Source organism: Bubalus bubalis, chromosome 10, assembly GCF_019923935.1.
Source record: "Bubalus bubalis isolate 160015118507 breed Murrah chromosome 10, NDDB_SH_1, whole genome shotgun sequence".
Classification (NCBI taxonomy): Eukaryota; Metazoa; Chordata; class Mammalia; order Artiodactyla; family Bovidae; genus Bubalus; species Bubalus bubalis.
The window spans coordinates 67699838-67722456 of record NC_059166.1 but is presented as its reverse complement, the minus strand read 5'-3'; the positions used below and the strand labels follow the sequence as shown (position 1 = coordinate 67722456).

Sequence of the window (22619 nt, the reverse complement as noted above, 5' to 3'; positions counted from 1 at the left end):
ACACTGGAACCAGAGAAGCTCCTCCTCCAGCGCCTTTTATTGACACTTGGTATTGTGCCAGCTGGCAAAGTAGAAGTATTTAAAAATCAACTCTAGCATTGTGGTACAGCCAATAAGGGATCTATTTGGAACTGAGAGGAAATAAACTCATAACTGGCCTGATCTTCCCAAAGGACCCTGGCACGAGCTATTCTTTGTAATGGAGTGGTAACAAAACTTGTTTTAGAGCACTTGCTGAAGCCAGGTAACATTGGAGTAGCTGTAACTACTTAATGCTTAGTAAAGCTGTATAAGGTAGTATAAAGATGACTACTTACTGTTTTTTTTGGCCTTGGACAAGTTTCCCAAGCTCTGAGCCTCAGTTTTCTCATTTATAAAATGGAAATAATATTAATTTCGGATAGATATAAAGGTTAAATAGGAGATTGTCTCTGGTCCTTCTTAAAACCACTAATATATTTTTTTTGTTTCTCAGATTCTCAATCATGTCCCACTCTGCAAGCCCATGGACTGTAGCCTGCCTGGCTCCCCTGTCCTTGGGATTCAGCAAGTTAAGAATACTGGAGTCGGGTGCCATTTCCTCCTCCAAGGGATCTTCCTGACTTAGGGATTGAACCCGCATCTCTTATATCTCCTGCATTGGCAGGCAGATTCTTTATCACTAGCACCACCTGGAAAGCCCAATAAAATATAAAAAGGAATAAAAACTAAGTCCAAAAGGAGAATGGAAGTGGATACCACAGCAAAAAAAGAAAAATGATCATTTTGAAAAGTTACGGAAAGTGGTGACTGGAACGAATTCCTACAAGGATAAAAGTCAGGAAGCAGTGAACTCCAGAAAGGTTTGGAATGGGAAGCATCACTGAAAGCTGCAGTGCTGAATGAGAATGAAAACGGGAAGATTGTGATGTCTTCAAGAGGATCAGCTTGATCTCCCTAGCCTGAGAAGCCCAACAGGCACCCCTGTCCTCCACCCCAACAGAAGAGGTTTGCCCTCTACAAAAGCTGGACCAGATTGGCTCTGGGCTCAGAAACAGAAGACCTGAGGTGACACCCTGAAAAAAATAAAAGCCTTAATGCTGAACTGTGAGACCCGCTGTGTCTCAGTATAGATCTCCTCATGCTTATAATTCTTGGAGAGCATTGAGCTTATTAGATTTGTTTGTAGATTCATGTATTTCAGCAAATTTGAAAAGGCCAACAAAACTGACAGTTTTAACTCAGCTGACTAAGAGAAAGAGAATGCATAAATAATTAAAATCAGCAATGTAAGTGCAGACATTGCTAGCAAACTTACAGAAATAAAGAGGATTATAAGAGAATACTATGAAGAATCATATGCCAACAATTTAGTAAACTAGAAGGTATGGATAAATTCCTAGAAATACACAAATTATCACATCTGACTTAGACAGAAAATCTCAATAGATATAGCAAATAAAGGGGATTGAATCAGTTCAACAACAACAACAACCCAACCTCCCTACAAAGAAAAGTCCAAGACCAGATGACTTCACTGGCAAATCCCACCACACATTTAAAGAAGAATTAATGCCAATACTTCTCAAACTCTTCCAAAAAGTAGAAGAGGAAGGAGCACACTATCTCATCCTTGAACCCAGTCTTTCTCTGATACCAAAGCCAGATGAAAATATAAGAAAAAACTACAGACAAATATATATGTGTGTGTGTGTGTGTGTGTGTGTGTGTTAGTTATATATATATTATATAATTATATATTAGTCCATATTGTGTGTGTGTGTATATATATATATATATATATAATGAAATGTTATAGGAATGCAGTACTAATACAATGTGGATGAACCCTGAAAACATTACAGTGAGTGAAAGAAGCCTGATACACAGGATCACAGATCATATGATTCCATTTATATGAAATATCAAGAATAGGTAAATTGTTAGATAATGCAAACTAGTGGTTACTAGGGTAGAGGGGGAATTTGGAAGTAAGTGCTTAATGGGTATGAGATTTCCTTTGGAGGTGATGAAAATGTTCTAGAACTGGATAGAAGCGATGGTGGTACAACATTGCAAATGCACTAAATGCCACTAAATTGTTTGCTTTAAAATGCTCAATTCTATATTATGTGAATTTTGCCTCAAAAAAAAAAAAATCTACATTTTTGTTAGGCTCGCTTCTGAATATTTCTTGTAGTGTTCACAGTACTGGCCCTAAATCTAATCTAATCTGCCTTCTAGTCTCATGAAAGAGGCAGCATTAGATAAGCCAACAAGTAGACAATTATGTGGTTATGATTGTGGTCAGTGCTTTATACAACAGAAAAAGGTGTGGCATAAAAAGAATATGAAGAAATTGAGTTAGATTGGGAAGTGAGGGATAGAGGCTGTCAGGAACGTCTATCTAAGAAAGTAACTTTTCAATTGAGAGCTAAAGAATGATTAAGAGGGACTTACTTGGTGGTGAAGAATCTGCCTCCGAAGGCAGGGGAAGCAGGCTCAATCCCTAATCAGGGAACTAAGATGCCACATGCTGCAGGGCAATTAAGCCCTTGTACCACAACTAGAGAAGCCTGCATGCTGCAAAGAAGACCCAGAGCAGCCCCCACCCCCCAAAAAAGGAAGGAAGAAACAGCTTTGTAAATCAACTATACTTCAGTATAAAATGAAAATTAAATTGAATTTAAAAATAAAGAATGAATAGAAAGTGTCCTAGTGAGGAGTTAGGTATTACAGACTCCAGACAGAGAAGGCAGCATGCCTAGTGTCCTGCAGCAGAAAAGAGCTCGTACATGTGAGAAATGGAAAGAGTGGCCCAGCTCGGGCCCAGTGAGTGCCCTGAGTGACCTCAGTCAGTCCCTTGAGGAGCACAAGAGTTGCTCAGCGCTGTGTGGACACCCTTCAGTCTGCTCAGACTCTGACAATCCACTTCAAGGCTCCTGGAGGTGTGGGTAATTTCCTTGACTCTGCCCTGTCTAATAAATTTTTCAAATCAATTTTTTTCAGAAAGAGAAGGTAAAGAAAAGAAAGAAGGGGAGCAAAAGATCAAAATTGGAGTCTTGTCTCTGCCACTATTGGTACTTAATTTAAGGTAAGTTATTTACTGTTGTTATTCCATAATTAATCAGTTCATTGGCTAATTAATTATCTTGTAGGGAGAAAAAGATGTCCTGTGGTCAGTAAATTAGAGAAATGTGTTGATTGGCTGAACACTTTCTGATCTTTGAATATATTCCTCTTTCCATTTCCTATATTCAATCCATTGGCCTTTGTTTCTTCCTTCATAATAACTTTCACTTGTGTCTATTTAAAAATCATATGTTAACATTATATACTAGGCATCTTAAAAACTATAATTTAGTCCTCACAAGAATTATATATGTTATTTCACGTTCATTTTCTAAGCAGAGAAACTGAGGTTTAGCGAGGTTGGATATTTTGCTTGGGGTCACAGAACTCATACATGATTGAGCTCTGATTCAAAGCCAGTCCTTTTTAACTCTGAAGGCTGTCGTTTTCCCAGGAGCACAGGCTATTTTCTTTCCATTCTATTGCCGTAACTTCCTCATTTTCCCTATGAACAACAGCAACGGCCTCCTGGTTTGCCTTCCTTCCCTCCATCCTCTCTGCTTCAATCCACACTGTCCCACACTCTGCCCTGCCGCCAGGTTAATGTCTCTTAAACACATATACCCCCAAAATCAAGGTCCCAAAAAACTTCTGATTGAATCTGGCAGAGGAGAGAGCTGAGGTTCCACTGGCTTCATAGAACTTTAGCTGAAGGGAAAATTTTTCTGCACCCATTAAAGTTTTCAGAGGAAAAAAAGATGATAAATTATTAGAAAAAAATGAGACAGTTAAAACCTTCCAGAGTACTTGAAAACAAGCCCTCAGGTCAGGTGGGATCTGGAGAGGCACAGGACGTGCTGAAGGGACAAGCCAGTGGTCTGCGTATCAGCCTGCTCCATCCTCTGTTCCCCTCCCCACCAAGGGGAGGTGGGTCCCTCTCCATCGCACAGGAGACCTGGTCTGGGAAACCTACCAACAATCCAGGATGGAAACTGCAAAAGGAAACTGATGTTTTGATTAAGCAAATATTTGAAATTATTTCATTCCAAAGAAAAATATCCCAATTAAAGTGCCAAGCATTGAGTATTCACAAACAGAAAACAGATGCAACATGTGTTCAGTTTGAAATCGACTTGGGAATAACTCTCCTGAAACTGAATGTGGACATATTTACACAATATAATTCATAACAGAGCTCTGGAAGGGTTTCTAAGAGGAGACAAAGGAGTACTATACACACATTTAGCTATCCCTGGAGTATGGGCATGTACCAAATGTAATAAATATATGTCCGCTATTTAGCTCTGCAATTTCCACATGTTTTTTAAGTGACTGCATTACTGATTACATAAGACACTAAAATCTTTTTAGAAATATGTATAATGGTAATGTTTTTAGAACCAAATTATAAGAATAATTAACCATTGGAAAATATTTTTTTTCTACTTCTCAAGTTCATTGCTATCCTAAGAAAAAACTTCTTCCTGATTTGGAAAATGAACTTGGAGCCAAGATTTACTTTCTCTTAGGAAGGAAACTTCAATAAAGATTTTTCATCTTTTGATCCTCTTAGGAAAATGAGGTTTATCACTCTTCAGAAAACAAAATTCTTGATGTTTTCTTGCATTCCTTTTACACAAACATAGAAATGTTTTTGAAGTGCAAAAACAGAATCATTGTTTTTTTAAATGGCTAACTTTTAGCCAACCTTCCATCCAAGTGAATCAAAAAGTTTTAAATCCATAAAATATTCCCACATGTTTCTAACTAGAAAGATGATGGTGGATACCAAATTGTAACCTTTTACAGTCAATATTGTCTCAGTATTTTTGCATGTATTTTTTTGTTTTGTTATTTTTGTTTGTTTCGACAAACGACAGTTCTCACATTTTGAATGTGTGGTTTTAGCAACAGTTCTCACATTCAAAATAAATTTATATAGACTCTATTCAACAAATGTATATTGAGTATTCCCAATGTATGAAAAATTATACTGTGCTGTTAACTTTCCATTTGGATTAGACTTTTATATTGGTTCATATATGTGTTAATTTTTTTGACTAATTCTTAATTTTTTAATTAAAAAAAATTTAATGTGATCTATTTTGCATCCAGTGAAATTTTAAATTATCAGTCCTATTAAAAAGGTAGAAGAAGATTAAATGTAAGTAAAATTAGAAATATATAGCATATAGTAAGCATATGGTGTCAGGGCTTCCATAGTGGTTCAGAAGGTAAAGAACCAGCCTGCAATGTGGGAGACCTGGGTTCGATCCCTGGGTTGGGAAGATCCCCTGGAAGAGGGCAGGGCAACCCACTCTAGTATTCTTCCCTGGAGAATCCCCATGGACAAAGGAGCCTGGCAGGCTACAGTCCATGGGGTAGCAAAGAGTCGGACATGACTGAGCGACTAAGCACATATGGTGTAAGACTTGCAATATAAACTTGTGTGGACATCTAAGATAGTAACATTATTGGCCCTAGTCGCTCCTCCCCAACTTTCTCTCCTCCATGTCCACACTTTGCTGGATCTCTTTTCCATTCTCTCCCACAGCAGGCATGGCTGTAATTGACTTATTTAGATTGAGTTCATTCTCCACCCTGGGCTTAGTCATTTGAATTGCTTTGGTTAATAGAATGAAGCAGTCTGTAGTTTGCTAGCTCCAAGACTAGGCCTCAAAAGATTTTTCCACTTTTATCTCTTGTGTTCCTCCCATCCCTGGGTGCGACATGCCCAGGGCTAGCAACAGGTCCCTGAAGTAGGAATTCAGACGTGGAGGGTGAGTTGCCCCAGGCAACTTGTCAAACACAGCCCAGAGCAGAGCTCCCAGTTCACTTGGACCCGGAGCCCAGCTCATATCTGCTGTTACTTTTTAGGACTGTCACAACAGAATACCACGGGCCAGGCTGTGTAAACAACGTAAATTTATTTTCCCAGAGTTCTAGGGGCTGGAATTCTGCAATCAGGGGCTGGTAGGGTTGGTTTCTTCTGGTCTCTCTTCTGGCCTTTTAGATGAGTCTTCAAGATGACATGGTGTTCTCTCTCTATGTATGTCTATGTCCAAATCTCTTCTTGTTAGGGCACCAGTGGAATTGGAATAGGGCCTGCCATAATGACCTAATTTTAACTTGATTAATTCTTTAAAGGCACTGTTTCCAAATACAGTCACATTCTGAGGTACTAGGGATTAGGATTTCAAACTATGAAGTTTTGGAGGACACAATTCAGCCCATAACGTTGGCCAAACTCAGTCTAGATCAAGCAGCCCAGCAGACTCAGGTGCTATAATAATAAATTAGCATTTTAAGGCACTAAGTTTTGAAGTAGTTTATAACAAAACATTAACTAACCAATACAAATGATATAAAAAGGTATTTACATAGTTATAGGTGATGAGACTTTGAGTAATTTAAAAAATATTTTCTTTAAGAGCAACACTACATATTCTTTTAAACTAGTGTTTTTGACTATAAAGTAATACTTTTCCATCATTTTAAAAACAGAAAATATAGTAATATATAAAATATAAAAACAAATATCTAGGCACTTCCATGGGACTTTCGTGGAGGTCCAGTGGTCAAGACTCTATGCTCCCAATGGAGGAGGCACAGGTTGGACCCTGGTTGGGGAACTGAGATCCTACATGCTATGCAGATCAGCCAAATATATGTACATATCTGCCAACCTGAGAGGAAATTATTTTCCTATTTCAAACATACATTCATACATATTTTTCCACTAACAGTCATACATATTTTTACCAAAACAGGTATTCTATCATACATACTTTAAACTGCTTTTTTTAATAAAAATTTTTTCCAAGGAGAGCATTGTTAGTAAGTATAGAGCTCTCTCGTAATTTTAATGACCACATAGTATGCCATTTTATCAATTTCCATAATTTATTTACTAACTTCTTGTTGACTATTATATAAATTGTACTTGGAGAAGGAAACAGCAACCCACTCCAGTATTCTTGCCTGGAGAATGCCATGGACAGAGGAGCCTGGCAGGCTATAGTCCATGGGGTTGCAAGAGTCGGGCACAACTTAGTGACTAAACCACCACAGAAATTGTACTCATTTTTCATGATTTTTATTTTTCCACTAAACAGAAAAAAAATGTAACATATCTTTCTAAAATCCTCTGGGACCTGGGATTGAAAACACAAGATACATGTAGAGACTGTTATTGCTAACTGTAGCTTATTGTAAGATTTAGTTTCTCCCAGTTTTACATAGATTTCTGCCAGTTTTACCTTGGTGTAAAGGTAAGTGGATTGAAATGAGAATTATGATAACAAAAAAAGAGGGGATATACAAAGACACATAACTGGTTCACTTTGTTGTGCAGCAGGAAGTAATACAACATTGTAAAGCAGCCATGCCCTTGCTGCTGCTGTTCACTCAGTCAGTCATGTTCAACTCTCTGTGATCCAATGGACTGTAGCCTGCCAGGCTTCTCTGTCCATGGGGTTTCCCAGGCAAGAATACTAGAGTGGGTTGCCATTTCCTCCTCCAACTATACTCCAATAAAAATTAACTTTAAAAAAGAATGATGGTTTCTTTTAAGCAGAGCTGATGGTTTCATTTTATGAAGCATGAATCCAATCAGAATCTCCTCAGTTATCTAGAAAGTGTGTGATGCTGGGCCTATGCACTCCAGAAGTGAAGCAGACACAAATGTGGCTTCAAATATCTTCCTACCTAGCAGGGGGACCAGACAGGGAGGTGTACAGTTGACCCTGAGGAATCGCCACCTTAAGTCCACAAGGTTGCATACGGAATGAGGAAGTAAGTTAGGAAGTAAGTTCAATGTAAATTTGGGAAAGAAGTATGTTTTCTAATGTTTTAATTGATAAAATATACTTATCCTTAAGAACACTGCTTTTCTTTCTTTAAAAAAGTTTTTTTTTAGTTATTTGGCTGTGCCGGGTCTTAGCTGCAGCACTCAAGATCTTTGATCTTTATTGCAGCATTTGAACTCTTGGTTGTGGCATGTGGGATCTGGTTCCCCGACCAGGGATCCAACCTGGGCCCCCCTGCCCTGGGAGTGCAGGCTTAGCCACTGGACCACCAGGGAAGTCCCTGCTTCTCTTCTTGGTTGTTCTTTCTGAATAAGAGAAAAATAAAATTAGTTTCCCTCACATCTGGATACATTTAACAACCCTCTATCTCTCTAAGGAAGAACCTCCCAGGTGATTATTTTCTTTGAAGTTCTAGGGTGGTTACTTTGTCCCTGGAGGTTTGGCCAGCCACATGTTAGTTGCGGTTCTGGCTTCTTTCCTGCCTCCTCCCAGTCCCTCTCAGTCAGCCTGGCCACAACAGGAGATCAGCACTGATCTGACAAGAACCCTTCCACTTCTGACCCCTCAAAGGTGCCCGGTGGTGCTAAACTGTTGGTGCCATTTGTTCCCCGGTTTGGGGACCCCTCCTTGGTGGTGACTGGGCACCAGAGAATCTTTACTTCTGGAGAATGTGGTGGTGATGTGCTTGCAGCGTTTCTCCTCCAGGAAGCAAGGTGCTCATTGTGTGAGTAATGTTCCACACAGGAGTGTTTTTCTCTGCAAAGTCAGGAGCTTCCTTGGAGGGAACAATATTTTTATCTAAACACACTGTTTGAATTTAGGTTAGTGTGATACAGAAATTGTACAAAAGCCATGCCAGCCTACTTTCTTCACTTCTGTCAGTAAATTTAGAAAGCACAGATTAGTGTAGCTATATTGAGCTTTATTTCATTTAATGCTTTTAGCAATGCTGTATGTTTTTAATATTAGGATTCTAGGGAAAAAATATGCCATCTGATAATGTAAATGACAAATGTATTTACTGTAAACTTACTTGCTTTGGATACACTTGGTCAAAGGTCTGGGATTACGTAATGATGAGACTGGGGACCAACAGGTGTACATATATTCAATCAAGATGAAAAGGTCTGGGTCAAGGAAGAGATTAGATTTTATACTAAAGGATTCGTTAGCAGAGGAAATATTAGAAGTGGAAGATAAGGCTAGAGCCATTATAACAACACCAATAATAATAGGAACATTAATGATAATTACAACAACTATAGTTTATTGAAAGGTTCCTATTGCCAAGCATCAACCCTAGCATGTCATATACTTACATCGTTTCTTCTCCACAGCATTATAGAGATAAAGATTAATATTATAATTATTATTTCCATTTTTCAGATCAGGAGATTGAGGTACAAAGTGATTAAGTGACTTGATCATCACCTTAAAGGTAAGAAGCTACAGAACTGAGATTTTTACCAATCTTGGGCTTTGAATTACAGCAGTATACAACTTATGATCATCTTTCACTGTTCTGTACTGTGCAAGTTATTATTATCCATACTTTTGTAATAACTACAAACACTGAAGCAGAGAGAAAATTGCTCAAGTCTTCTTGAGAAACACTGTTGCAGGGAGCTAAGACCCAGGCCTCCCTCGCAATGGGCTGCATTATACCTATTATAGTCATTGCCAAATATCCTTGTCTAGATCTTTCTAAACACAAGATAAAATAGTACTTTTCAGGAATTGCTTTGGGACCTTTGCACAAAGTTTCCTACTGACAAATGCACTGTTCTTGCGGAGGGCACCCTCCACAACGTAGGTCCTGGGTTGTCCTGGGTGGTTGGCTTGCAGTAGTTTCTCTCTGGTTGCCTCTCAGAATCATTAATAATGACTTTACCATCCATACTTTCTACACAAATGAACCCCACCCTTCCTCCTAGACCCACTCCTCAAGCTCTGTTTCTTCCTTAGCTCACCTCCATCCACTTCATTCCAAGGAAGTCCCTGGTCCTGGCTGTGGCCTCACCCCCCTGGGCCCCAGCCTCCTGGAGAACAGGGCCATTGTTAGTCCACGGATGGCCCAGGCGGTGATCCTGGCAGCCAGGTTGCTAAGGGGGAGGGGGAAAAAGATGCACTTCCCCTCTCTCACGTGCTCTTTCAGGTCAGCAGAAGCTACCTTCTTGGGAGCACAGCAAGATTCCCGACCAGTCGCAAGAGAGGGGTCGTTTCTTTACAGATTTAACAAAACTTCAGAGTGATGAATAGCTTCGACATGTCTTACTGATGTCATGTCCAACAGGTATCTATATCCACGTTGACTCTTACAAGCTGTGAATCTAACAGCATTTGGAGTAGGCGTTGCACGGCCCAGTAATTAAGTTCATCTCAGGCCTCCTTGTGAAGGCCATTGAGGTCTATTACATCTTGCATTTTCATTGACTTCAGAGAAGTCTTTGAAATTTTATTGTAATTTGTCCTGTGAATCTGGGCAGCAATCTACACTAAGTACAAAAAAGGAACAAACTGCTGATACACACAGACAACATGGATAAACCTCAACACCTTTATTCTAATTAAAAGACGGTATATGGTTCTACTTATGAAATTCTAGAAATGGCAAACTCTGCCTTTGGCCAGAGTTTGGAGGAGGGGGCTGACTTCAAAGGAAGGACACAAGAAAAATTTCCAGGATGGCAGACATGTTTTTATATTAATATCTTATGGTAGTGACTGTAAGACTGTACAACTTCAACATTCATCAACTATACATATAAAATGGGTGAATTTTATTATGTGTAAAGTATACCTTAATACAAGTGGAGGAAAACAAAGGAGCTTTAAAGACAATGTGAGAGGAATAAGCATTATGAATATTGAGAGGAAGGGGTCTGTTCAGATGACTTTAAAGGAAGATTGGTTTGAACACCCAGACATGTCATAGAGGCTTCTCCTAGTTTAGTTCCGCAGGTCTCCCACTGCAGGGTTTGTGAAATTCACTGTACTGGGTTGTATATACAAAACCATGTTTCTGTGGATCACTTCTTGGATAATTTAAGGTATTTTCACGAGTAACTTTGACTACACACGTTTGTGTTTCCTGTTCACTTCAGGTCCCAGCGGGCTAGAAGACGCAGGTCCACAGTCATAGTGCTGGGATGGGGCAGCTGGGTTGGATTTTAAGGTCAGGATCTAAGGCTGGACAAACAGCCTTCGAAAGAGAAAGCCGCCCTCTCCACCCATTCCCAAGGCTCACTCCCAAAGCGAGCCGTATTGCATTCATCATAACTGGCTACCACATCACTTCGGGTGTTCACACTGTTGCTTCAGACACACAACTCCAGCAGTTGTTAGCTTCCAAGAGGGAGGTGTTTGCAGAGCTGGCCTCATAATTACTTATGTTGGCGTCAGCTTCTCCTGGCATCACCTTGATCAGGGCTGTCACGTTCCCCCAATACATAAGGTGGAGGTGAACAGCTGGCAGCTATGCAATCACCCAGGCCTCACTTTTATCTTGGCAGGATTCTTTGTTAACTTCTCTGAGTGTCAACTTGGTCTCTTGACAATGGAATGTTAACCATTCACCCTTCCCTAAGTGTCAGCCAACACGCATTAACGCTCTCTTCTGACTCCATCCAGGCCTTTGCACATACTGTCCCTCTGCCAGGCCAACTCCTCAGCGTCCTTAAAGACTCCATTTATATCCCCTGCTCTACAAGGCAACTCTCCCTGCTGCTTGCCACCCTCCTCCTCTGCAGCTGGGCTGAAGAGCCCCTCCTGGGGGTTTCCCAGCGCCTGGGTTTCCACCTGCCCAGTGAGGACACTCATCTGCCTCCTTATTGGTCTCCCCACTTGGCTCTGTGTACCCTAACCCAGAGATGCAGAGAAGATGGCTACTTTTCTTCTAAGCCTTATTATGACTTGTAAGAGTCTGGAAAATTTGTGTTAAATAGTAGAGGAACCAAATATCATCCCTCTAGGGCTTCAAATGAGATAGTGGATGTAAAGCATAAAACCTAACACCTGACACACAGTAGACACAGTAGACAGTATTAGTCTTGCGTTTCACTCCCCTAACTCCTCCAAATCCGGCTTTTGTCTGACTCTGTCCCTCGGGGAGAAGTGATTCAATGGAATCCACTCAGAGTGATCACTCACTGCAAGGAATGATGGGATTTGGTTGGGAAATGTAGATTTCTGGAATAGTTTCAAACCGAACTAGTTTTAAGAGGATATAGGTTCATCGATGAGGACATTTTATAGAGTGACAAATGATGACCTCACTTCCTGGGAATATATATAGGAAATTAGCTTGTATATTAATTAAGTGATAATGGCATTTTGGTGTGATCTGAAAGTCAATAAACACGTTATTGAAAACTGATAATTACAAATCATAACAATAATAGTAGATGCTTAAATTTACTGTGAATATTATTGAGCCTATTCAGAACATGACAAAGAAATATTTTAAAGTACAAATTCAGTTCTAGAAGTTAAACTTTTTTACCATTAAAATTAGTTAAATATGAATAGGTGGCACAGATTTGATCAGGTGATAAGGACTGTTTTGGCCACTAGAGGGAGCTCATACTTTAAAAAATATTTGGAGCAACCATACTGTGCCACCAGTGGCCAATGTGGGTTTTAAAATGAGTAAGGACGCTGCCCTGAATTTTTTTTTTTTTGCAGCTTCTTTCATTATTAACGTTCCAAAGGGATGGATAAGTGACAAAAAATGTAAATCAATATGAATATATTAAAAATGTTTTCTAGCAATGTTCAAAAGGGTAATCTCTGATGGCACATAAAGTTACAGATATAAATTACTTTCTCTTTTTTTCCATAACATAAACTGTTTTTTTAAAGGTACTTTCTTTTAAATACAACATTTATTCAAAAGTAAAAGTTTTAGAATTATTTGTTTTCATTTTTTTCACGGATGGGAGAATTGGTATCATAATTTTACTATTTCACGTACAATACGTGTGTGAAATATATAGTGTTTCAGGGTCATATGAACCTCTGGAATGTCTCCTAAATCTAGTTTTACCCTCTTCTTACTGCCACACCAAGTGCAAGAGCTCGTTCTCCCCAGATGGTCGTAATACTTTTTTATTGGCCTCACCATCACAGACGACTCCTGCCTAGTGTCTCCCCAATGCAATTGACTGTATATATACACTGCTCTCAGACTAGTTTTCCTGAAAAAAGTTTTTTATCACACACCTTTCTGCTCAGAAACCCATAGTAATTCCCTATTTCTATAAAACAAAGCCACAAATTCCTTCTTGGCATTCAAGATCCAATTCAATATCACCTCCTCTTCAGGCCCACCAGTTTCAGGCTGGATTAATCCTCTCTTTTCCTCAAGTTCTTTTTTTTTTCCCCCCCAAGTTCTCATGGTACTTTTTCTCTGTGAAAGTGGAAGTGTTAGTCAATTAGTCATGTCCAACTCTGCAACGCCATGGATTGTAGGCTGCCAAGCTACTCTGTCTATGGAATTCTCCATGCAAAAATACTGGAGTGGGTATCCATTCTCTTCTCCAGGGGATCTTCCCAACCCTGGGATCAAGCCCAGGTCTCCTGCATTATAGGCGGATGTTTACCGTCTGTGCCACCAGGGAAGTATTGACCTTTATTTTATGGTTCCTTGTGAGCATGTCTCAGAGAAGGCGATGGCACCCCACTCCAGTACTCTTGCTTGGAAAACCCCATGGACGGAGGAGGCTGGTGGGCAGCAGTCCATGGGGTCGCTAAGAGTCGGACACGACTGAGCGACTTCACTTTCACTCTTCACTTTCATGCATTGGAGAAGGAAATGGCAACCCACTCAGTGTTCTTGCCTGGAGAATCCCAGGGACAGAGGAACCTGGTGGGCTGCTGTCTATGGGGTCGCACAGAGTCGGACACGACTGAAGCGACTTAGCAGCAGCAGCGAGCGTGTCCAGTGTAATATCCAAGAGCAACTTCTCTAAATGTATGAGTCCTTCCTCTGACCAGACAGCAAGATTTGCCTTAGCAAATATTTGAAGCCGAAGTTCTGCCTAAGAAGACCAGACTGGGGAGACATTCAGAGGCGGCATGGATAGAACCTGGTGTTCTATTGCTATCAAGCCATCACACAATTATTGGTTTAAAGTAACAATTTGTTATTATCTCTCAAGATTCTGGGGATTGTCTAGACCCAGCTGGATCATACTTGCTTGATGTCTCAAGTGTGTTTGCAGTCAGATCGTGGCTGGGCTGGAATCATTTGAATGCTCAACCAGGCTGGACATCCAAGATGGCTTCCTCACTTATGTGTCTGCCATCCAGGCTGAGAGGGCAGAAATCTCTAGGGGCTCACCAAGCATTCTGTTCTCTTCATGCAGTTCTTCCATGTGAACCACATAGAATTCCTCACAGCATGGTGGTCTCAGATTAGACTTCTTACATGGCGGCTGACTTTCCCCTGAATGGCCATTTCAAAAGACCCTAGAATGAGCAGCAAGGCTTCTTGGAAGTCACATGGGATCACTTCCTCCACAGTGCTGGTCTAGACTCAGTGTGGAAGGGGACTGCACAGGAGCCCTGTACTGGGAGGAGTGGTTGTTAAGGGGTCATCTTTGGAGACCAGCTCCCTCACCTGCCAACATTTTCAATATGGAAATCACCTGAAGATAGACCAGTCAGAAGAACTGAGAAGATCAGGGTGATGAAAACTTAATTGCAAGACAAAAGGGAGGGTCAGTCAATAGTGTTTAGTATGTCTATAGATCCTTTTACATTCTCCCCATCAAGAGATGGGGGTTATGTCTCCTCCCTCCAAAACTGGACTGGCTTTTCTGACTGTAATGCTATGTAACTTCTAAGGAAAGTTCAAAAAAAGCAGTCACGATATTTCTAACTTGCCTATTGGAATACATGCTCTTGTTACCTTCAGCTTCTATGTAAGCAACCTACCTTCCTGAGGCTGCCATGTTGTGAGGAAGCCCAGTACAGTTCACATGGGATATTGTACACACTGTCATTATTTAGATGTCATATAAAGTGCAGGCTCGGAATTTCCGATATCCTCTCTCTGGAGGGATGTTAAATTCTCAGATGCTTAGGAGAGGGTCACAGGAGTTGGATAGAGAAATGATTTTGTAACCCTCAAGACCTTCTTAAGACAAAATTGAAGGCTGAATTAGGACTTGGCATGGGCAAGAATAAAGTTACAGCAGGAAGGATACAGAATATCCATCAAATAACTTTGGACCAGCTGCTTTTTCCCTCCTATTTTAGGCCAAGTGTTTAGTGTACTGTTCTTTCCTTTAGTTCACCCTTTGAAACTCTTTTTTCCTTTCTTTTCTTTCTTTCTTTTTTTTTTTTTGTTTTTGAACTTTTGTATTGAGGTATAGCTGATTAACAATGTTGTGATAGTTTCAGTTGAACAGTGAAGGGACTCAGCCATACATATACATGTATCCATTCTCCCCCTAAACCCCATTCCTATCCAGGTTGCTACATAACATTAAGCACAGTTCCATGTGCTATACAAAATGTCCTTGTTGATTATCCATTTTAAATATAGCAGTGTGTACATGATCATCCCAAATGCCCTCATTATCCCTTCCCTCTGGTAACCATAAGTTCATATTCTAAGTCTGTGAGTCTCTTTCCATTTTGTAAGTTTATTTGTATCATTTCTTTTTATATTCTACATATAAGTGATGTCATGGATTATTTATTCTTCTCTGTCTTACTTCTATCAGTATGACATTCTCTAGGTCCATCTATGTTACTTCTAATGGCATTATTTCATTCTTTTTAATAGCTGAGTAATATTCTTTTGTATATATGAACCACATCTTTTTTATCCATTCCTCTGTCGATGGACATTAAATTGCTTCCATGTCTTGGCTATTGTAAACAGTGCTGCCCGAACATTGGGGTGCATCTATCCTTTCAGATATTCTCTGGATATATATCCAGGAGTGGGATTGCAGGGTCATATGGTAGCTCTACTTTTAGCTTTTTAAGGAACCTCCATACTGTTCTCCATAATGGCTTTAAGAATTTACATTCCCACCAATAGTATAGGAAGGTTCCCTTCTCTCCACACCCTCTCCAGAATTTGTTTGTGGATTTTTTTGATGATAGCTATTCTGGCTGGTGTGAAGTGATATCTCTTTGTAGTTTTTATTTGCATTTCTTGATTAATTAGTGAAGCTGAAGATTTTTTTATGTGCCCATTGGCCATCTGTGTGTCTTCTTTGGAGAAATGTCTATTTAGGTCTGCTGCCCATTTTTTGAGTGGGTTATTTGTTTTGATGCTGTTAAGCATCATGAGCTGTTTGTATATTTTAGAAGCTAATCCCTTATCGGTCACATCGTTTGCAAATATTTCCTCCCAATCTGTGGGTTGTGCTTTCGTTCTATTTATTATTTCCATTGCTGAGCAAAAACTTCTGAGTTTGAGTAGGTCCTATTAGTTTATTTTTGTTTTTATTTCAAATTTCCTGGGAGATGGATCAAAAAAGATGTTGCTGTGATTTCTGACAGAGTGTTCTGCCTATGATTTCCTCTAGGAGATTTATAGTGTCCAGTCTCACATTTAGGTCTTTAATCCATTTTGTGAAACTCCTTATTTCTTTAAAGATCATTTCACTTAAAAGTTAAAGACTTGCCATGGGTGCCGTAGGTGTGAAAAGCCTGGAAGGAAACCTTTGGGCACGTTTGGGGAAGTTATGATTGGAGGGGCACTGGCGCCGGGGTCCCACACTGACTCCTTTAGTCCTGCTGCTCTGCTGCTTGTGTCTCTGCAGCACAGTTGAACATTCCCAGAAAAGTAGTAACAAACAAGCATCCAGTTAAGGAAAGAAGATGTCATCGTTAGAGAAAAGAAGACGAGAAGACTTCTGGTCAAGAAGATGAGATAGTTAGGGGGAAAAAAGTCTCGAACCACTGGTCACTTTCAGGCTTCCCGGTGGAAACTTGGTGCTTCACATAAACAAAGGCATCGGCAGAAGGAAGCTGAAGCTCAGAGGAGGGGGCTGGCAGGCCCAGTCAACCAGCAGGGACAATTGGAAGAGAAGCCTAGGCTGGGAATCCCTGGGTCTCTTCTTCAACAACCTTTGGGTCCCTCTTTCAGAAACAAAGCTCCTGGGGACACCCTGTGGCCTGAGGGACGTGGGAGACTCTGAAGCTGCCCAGAGAGCAATAAATACAGGTTTTTGCGCTCATAACTGGAAAGAAGTGGGCAGCACTAGAAGCAATAGGGTTGAGGGTATGAGGGACCTTCTTGCCAAACCCATTCCCAGACTTCCTAACTCTCTAGGAACAGAAGAGAGAATGCCGTGGCCAGTTTCCTGTCATTCAATCAGTGGAGTCGGGGTCCCCACAAGTGTTCACTCTGAGAAAACAAATGCACAAGAGAAAAGGACGAAAAGCCAGCTAGGCAACTCCAAAGGAATCAGCGGCTAAGCTCATGGGCAACCCGCTTTGGTGCAGGAAATGAGAAGATCCGAGTGAGGTCATTTGTTTTGGGGTAGGGGGGAGGGGCAATAGTGTATACCTGCGCAATTAAGTCAGAGCTCCAGATTTGGGGCGCGGGGAGGAGCAGCCTGCCCGCACGCATTGTAGAGCAACCAGCCTGCTTGCAGAGCAGTCGCCAAGTCCCTTAGGGTCATTAAGAAACTAACCCAAGTTCAACACCAAGAGTTGCTTTCCTGGGAAGTTGCCCCAGGGAGGAGGGGTGGGGGCACTGGAAGGTAATGAGAGCTCCTAGGAGAACTTTTGTGATCCACTCAGAGTATGTTTGCAAATTCCTAGATGCATTCAACGAGTTACCTTTTCATGAAAATGTCTTTCCCTCAATAGATGGTACTGACGTTTTGGACTCACTTCTTCAGTGATGCGCTTTTCCTTTATGGCCTTTGATCATCAACTCCCTGCGTGATGTTACTTTGGGGTGAACAATAGATAATAACTTTCTCATGGACTGTTTTGCTCAGCATGTGTTTCTAGAGACAGCTTGAGGAGCTTTGGGGTGTGAGAGAGTATCAGCATGGCCTATCACACAGTATTCTGTACCAAAAAATGAATGAGTTTAGGTATTACAAAGAAAAGAGGGCATAGGTCAAGAATCCAGAAAGGTCAGTAGCTCACCGTCTTTCAACAAATAGAGATTCCTTCACTCTTGGGTGGTATTTCCCACTCTTTTACAAAAGGTGGTACCTTTCTTTTGACTTAATTCATTCTGTTCATATTTTCCAGAACTCCAAATAGGCAGGATTCATTAACTTAAAAGTGGGGGTGGGGAGAGCAAATGCTCAGATTAAAAAAAAAAAAATCTCTCCTAAGGACTTTTTAAATGGATCTGGCTGCTGTCACCTGATCACTGCTATCTTTTCTTTTTTTTTTTTAAGTGGATCTGGCTGCTCTCACCTGATCACTGCTATCTTTTCTGACACTTTCTACTCTGGGTTATGACAAGTCACACCAGCCTTGTGAGCTCACAAGTCACATAGAGGGAAAGGTGGGGACACCTTGGTGCAACAATGGACCCAGAATGGGAAAGCAAAGGGAATGGGCAGCTGGCCACATTAATCAGATGATTTTGTATCCCAGGGAAATCTACAGGCTGCTTCTGGGTCTAAGATACAACAAGACATTTCTCTGCAGGCTCCTTGCACATGCCACAGAGAGGGCCCTGACCTGGGCCTGCTGGTCTTAACGTTTTCCTTTACATTTTTTTTCCCACTTGAACTTTTTCTCTGGAAACAATCACCTGGTAAAGATTCATCCTAGATGTCAGTGAGGAGTCACTAGACACAACTGGATTCTCACACCGGTAGAATTGTGTATTTTATTTTATTTTATTTTACAGCACCATGCAGCTCTAAAGATCTTAATTCCCCCACCTGGGATTGAACCTGCCTTCTCTGCAGTGCAAGTGTGGAGCCCTAATGCCTGAACCACCAGGGAAGTCCCAGGAATGTGTCTTAAATGGAATGCCCTGGAATGATTCATGGGGAATCCAGTGAACTGTTTGTGGAACAGGCCTCTGTTGCATAGATGTTGGTCCAGGCAGTGCTTTTTCAAAGTGGTAGAAGTTACAACTGAAATTTAAGACAATTTAAGATCTATTTATAAAATGGAAATATATATATATATATATCTACATATATATTCATATCTAAGGCAGCTGCACAAGAAAGATGCAGTTTTAATGTATCAAATGCGACTGCTTTTCCCTCCCCAACATAATAATAAAATTTTCCTCTTTCTCTCCTGCAACTTTTCTATGTTTGATTGTGTGCTTAAAGCAGATAGTCTAAAGAAGTTGTAACTATTGCCCTGTGATTGGCTTACAAGAAGCTGAGAAATGAAGAGTTCACTGTTGTGATTATTTAAGTATAACAGCTGCAACAATAAAAATGCCTATATTTGACTGCATTGGAATCTCATAAAATGTCCATTTAAATTACCCAAATTCAACCATTAGTAATAAGGACTGATAAATGCCTTCTGGTTGTCTCAGTAGCAGATTATTTGGACTGAGCTTCCAACAGGAGACTGACTTTTCATCTGGGCTCAACCAACAGTGTTGTGTTCTAATGTTGTACAAAAAGTTCACTTCACCTGACATACTTAGAGCTTGTATGGTGGAAGGAGATTTTTAGATTTGTTTTGACTCTTCACTGTTTCTATTATACATATGTATGATGTGTTTTGGAGAAGGCAATGGCACCCCACTCCAGTACTCTTGCCTGGAGAATCCCATGGATGGAGGAGCCTGGAAAGCTGCGGTCCATGGGATCGCTGAGGGTCGGACATGACTGAGCGGCTTCACTTTCATTTTTCATTTTCATGCATTGGAGAAGGAAATGGCATCATGCTGCTGCATGTGTTTCCACCTGGATACATGATGGTGTTCCAGTGAGGACTAATGGAGACAGGCAGCCACGAGACATTCCTCTCCATGTGCCCTCATTCTTGATGCTTTGACCTGGAAATTAGAATTAGGAGCATTAATATCAGGGAAATGGAAGTCAGTTACCCTGACATTCTCATATTATTGGAGAAAAAAAGTATAGAGCTTTATTATTAAAATCAAGCAATTTTATTAGAAACAAAAATATTTTCCTGCTTTTTTATTTCAAGTAGAATATTTGTCTGAAAACTGAGATTTTCTGCAGCCATCTTGCTGGGATTCAGATGTGAGAAGGGATTTTTGCTCTCAGTTGAAACCCTCTACATCCCAATACCACTCTTGTGCTCAGAGACAAATAAGTGACTGAGCTTGGTTTGGTTTTAAATCGTAGTTAGGATGGAGTGTTTGGTGGGGGTGTTTGAGCAGGGACTGGGCCTAAGGTTGCTTGGCTCATGAGGCCTGATGTTTTTCCTGACTGAGGTGCTATGATTGAATTTATATGTTTTTATGACTGCAGGCTTATTTCCTGGTTTTTCAGATTTAAAGAAACTATTTGGAATAATAAACTTCCTTTTTCTCTTGTGATTGAATCTATGCTGGTAATAAAAAAAATAAGGAACAGCTGTGCAGAGGGGTAACCATGACTCCAAAACTTCTAGCCAACTTTAGTTAACAACAAAGGCCTGAAATGCAAAAAGTGAAGATATTTTTGGGAGCCAGCATTCTGGTCAGCTTCATCCTAACCCTTGTGGTATTCTTGATGTTGCATGCTTGGGAGAAAGCAGTGAATCACAGGATTTTAATCCTGAAGATTTGAGAGCTGGGAGAAGCATTATGGTAGAATTTCCTTTTTGCTATCTGGTCGCATTTATTGGTAAATCTGAACCCCACCATCAATCCCTCTTTTCCTCTTTCCAGGTATATATACCTACTCAACTCCCTAATGAAAATAAACTCTTCAACAGCAGACCTCATCCTAGACAAAAGCAGAAGGGAGCTGAACACGGACTTAAGGAAAGTGTATAGATTCCTTATCCTCTACAGGGAGAGAGAAAGTACAGAAAAATAAACATTTTTATTATCTAATATACACGATTTGACCTATGTTTAGTGCTGTGCATTATTATTATACCAGAACCTAAATCTCAAGAACAAGCTTCTGGAATGCCATTCTGGTCTGCATATTTGATTCTGTCAAAGGTGTTTGGGAATTGAAATTCTGTCTTATTTCCCCACTAAACTCACAGTGGTTATACATGATTTTCTGAAACTGAGCAGAGCCAATTTCTGATGTCTACAAATGGTTCATATTGACACAAGGCGCTGAGGAGATTGCTGAAATGGTTGTATCTTGGGAAAACTTTATAAGAAAGATGGTGTATGAGAAATGTTTGATGAAGAAAAAGGACAGACAGGTGGAGAAGAGAGGCCAGGGGGAGTTTGGAAGGAAGCAAAGAGCTTGGTATTGCAGGAGTGGGTGTTATGTGATGGGGTGGGATGAATGGAACTGACTGGCTAGAACTGAGACCTCTGTCGAGTTAAGCAAAGGGTTGCAATGGAAGTGGCGTTTGGCGTGAACCTTAAACTAATGGTTATGAGCTCTAATTTAAAGAAGTAAGTTAGCAACTTGGATTCATGAAATGATTGAATGTTAGCTGTTGGTAAATTTCTCAGTGAGGTGCTCTAGTTAAAATGGATAACCGAGGACCTACTATGTAGCACATGGAACTCAGCTCGATGTTATGTGGCAGCCTGGATGGGAGGGGAGTTTGGAGGAGAATAGGTACGTGTATATGTATGTTTTAGTCCCTTCACTGTCCATCTAAAACTATCACAACATTTTTTGTTAATTGGCTATACCCCAATACAAAATAAAAAATTAAAAAATTCTGAGTGAGGGATAATGTCATGAAAAAGAGGCATGAGAAAGATTATTCTTAATCCCTATGGGAGAATCTGGAGGAATGAAATGTAGAAAAGGTTTAATAATCCACAGTGGGGCCTAAAGGGCCATGACTTGAGTCAGGGGTGTAGCAAGAGAACAGATCAAAGTATTGTACGTGAAGGAAAGAATTAACTGTGAGAGAGTGACTCCAGGATTAGAGATGAGGCTAAGAAACACTGTGGTTGAAGGGAAACCCAAGGAAAAGTAATGCCACCAATGACAATGGAGGAAGTGGAAAGAAAGAGGAACTGCTGCAGTAAAAAGAATGATCACTGGGTGTAGAGTATGGCACGTAACAACTTCTTGAGAGGTAAAGTTAGCAGAAAGTTGTGGCACATAAAACATTTTGTTGATGTCTAAATGGCCATGTTTAAATTTTATGTTGTTATTATTGCTGTTCAGTTACCCAGTCATGTCTGAATCTTTGAGACCCCATTGACTGCAGCACACCAGGCCTCCCTGACCCTACCCATCTCCCTAACTCTACCCATCTCCCTAACTTTGCCCAAGTTCGTGTTCATTGCACTGGTGATGCCATCCAGCCATCTCATTCTCAGCCTTCTTCTCCTTCTGCCCTCAGTCTTTCCCAGCATCAGGGACTTTTCCAATGAGTCAGCTGTTCATATCAGGTGACCACAATACTGGAGTTTCAGTTTCAGCATCAGTTCTTAAGATTGACTGGTTTGATATCCTTGCTATTCAAGGGACTTTCAGGAGTCTTCTCCAGCACCACAGCTTGAAGGCATCAATTCTTTGATGTTCTTCCTTCTTTATAGTCTAGCTCTCACAACTGTCCGTGACCATGGGGAAGACCATATCCTTGACTATTCAGACCTTTGTCAGCAGAGTAATGTCTCTGCTTTTCAACACACACTGTCTAGGTTTGTCATCACTTTCCGGCCAAGAAGCAAACATCTTCTGA

At 40.6% G+C, this 22619-nt stretch overlaps 1 long non-coding RNA gene across 3 annotated transcripts in view; it reads left to right on the top strand.

The window, feature by feature from the left end:
* Window positions 1-1732: 1732 nt before the first annotated feature.
* The window catches only part of LOC102400593, a 36869-nt gene continuing 15982 nt past the window's right edge, over window positions 1733-22619 (top strand). Inside the window, exons 1-4 of one of the 3 annotated variants that reach the window (XR_006542449.2) lie at window positions 1733-2621; window positions 2989-3073; window positions 9246-9297; window positions 18706-19957. This is a non-coding gene — a long non-coding RNA (uncharacterized LOC102400593). The other 2 variants (XR_328443.4, XR_006542450.2) reach the window with 2 other exon arrangements.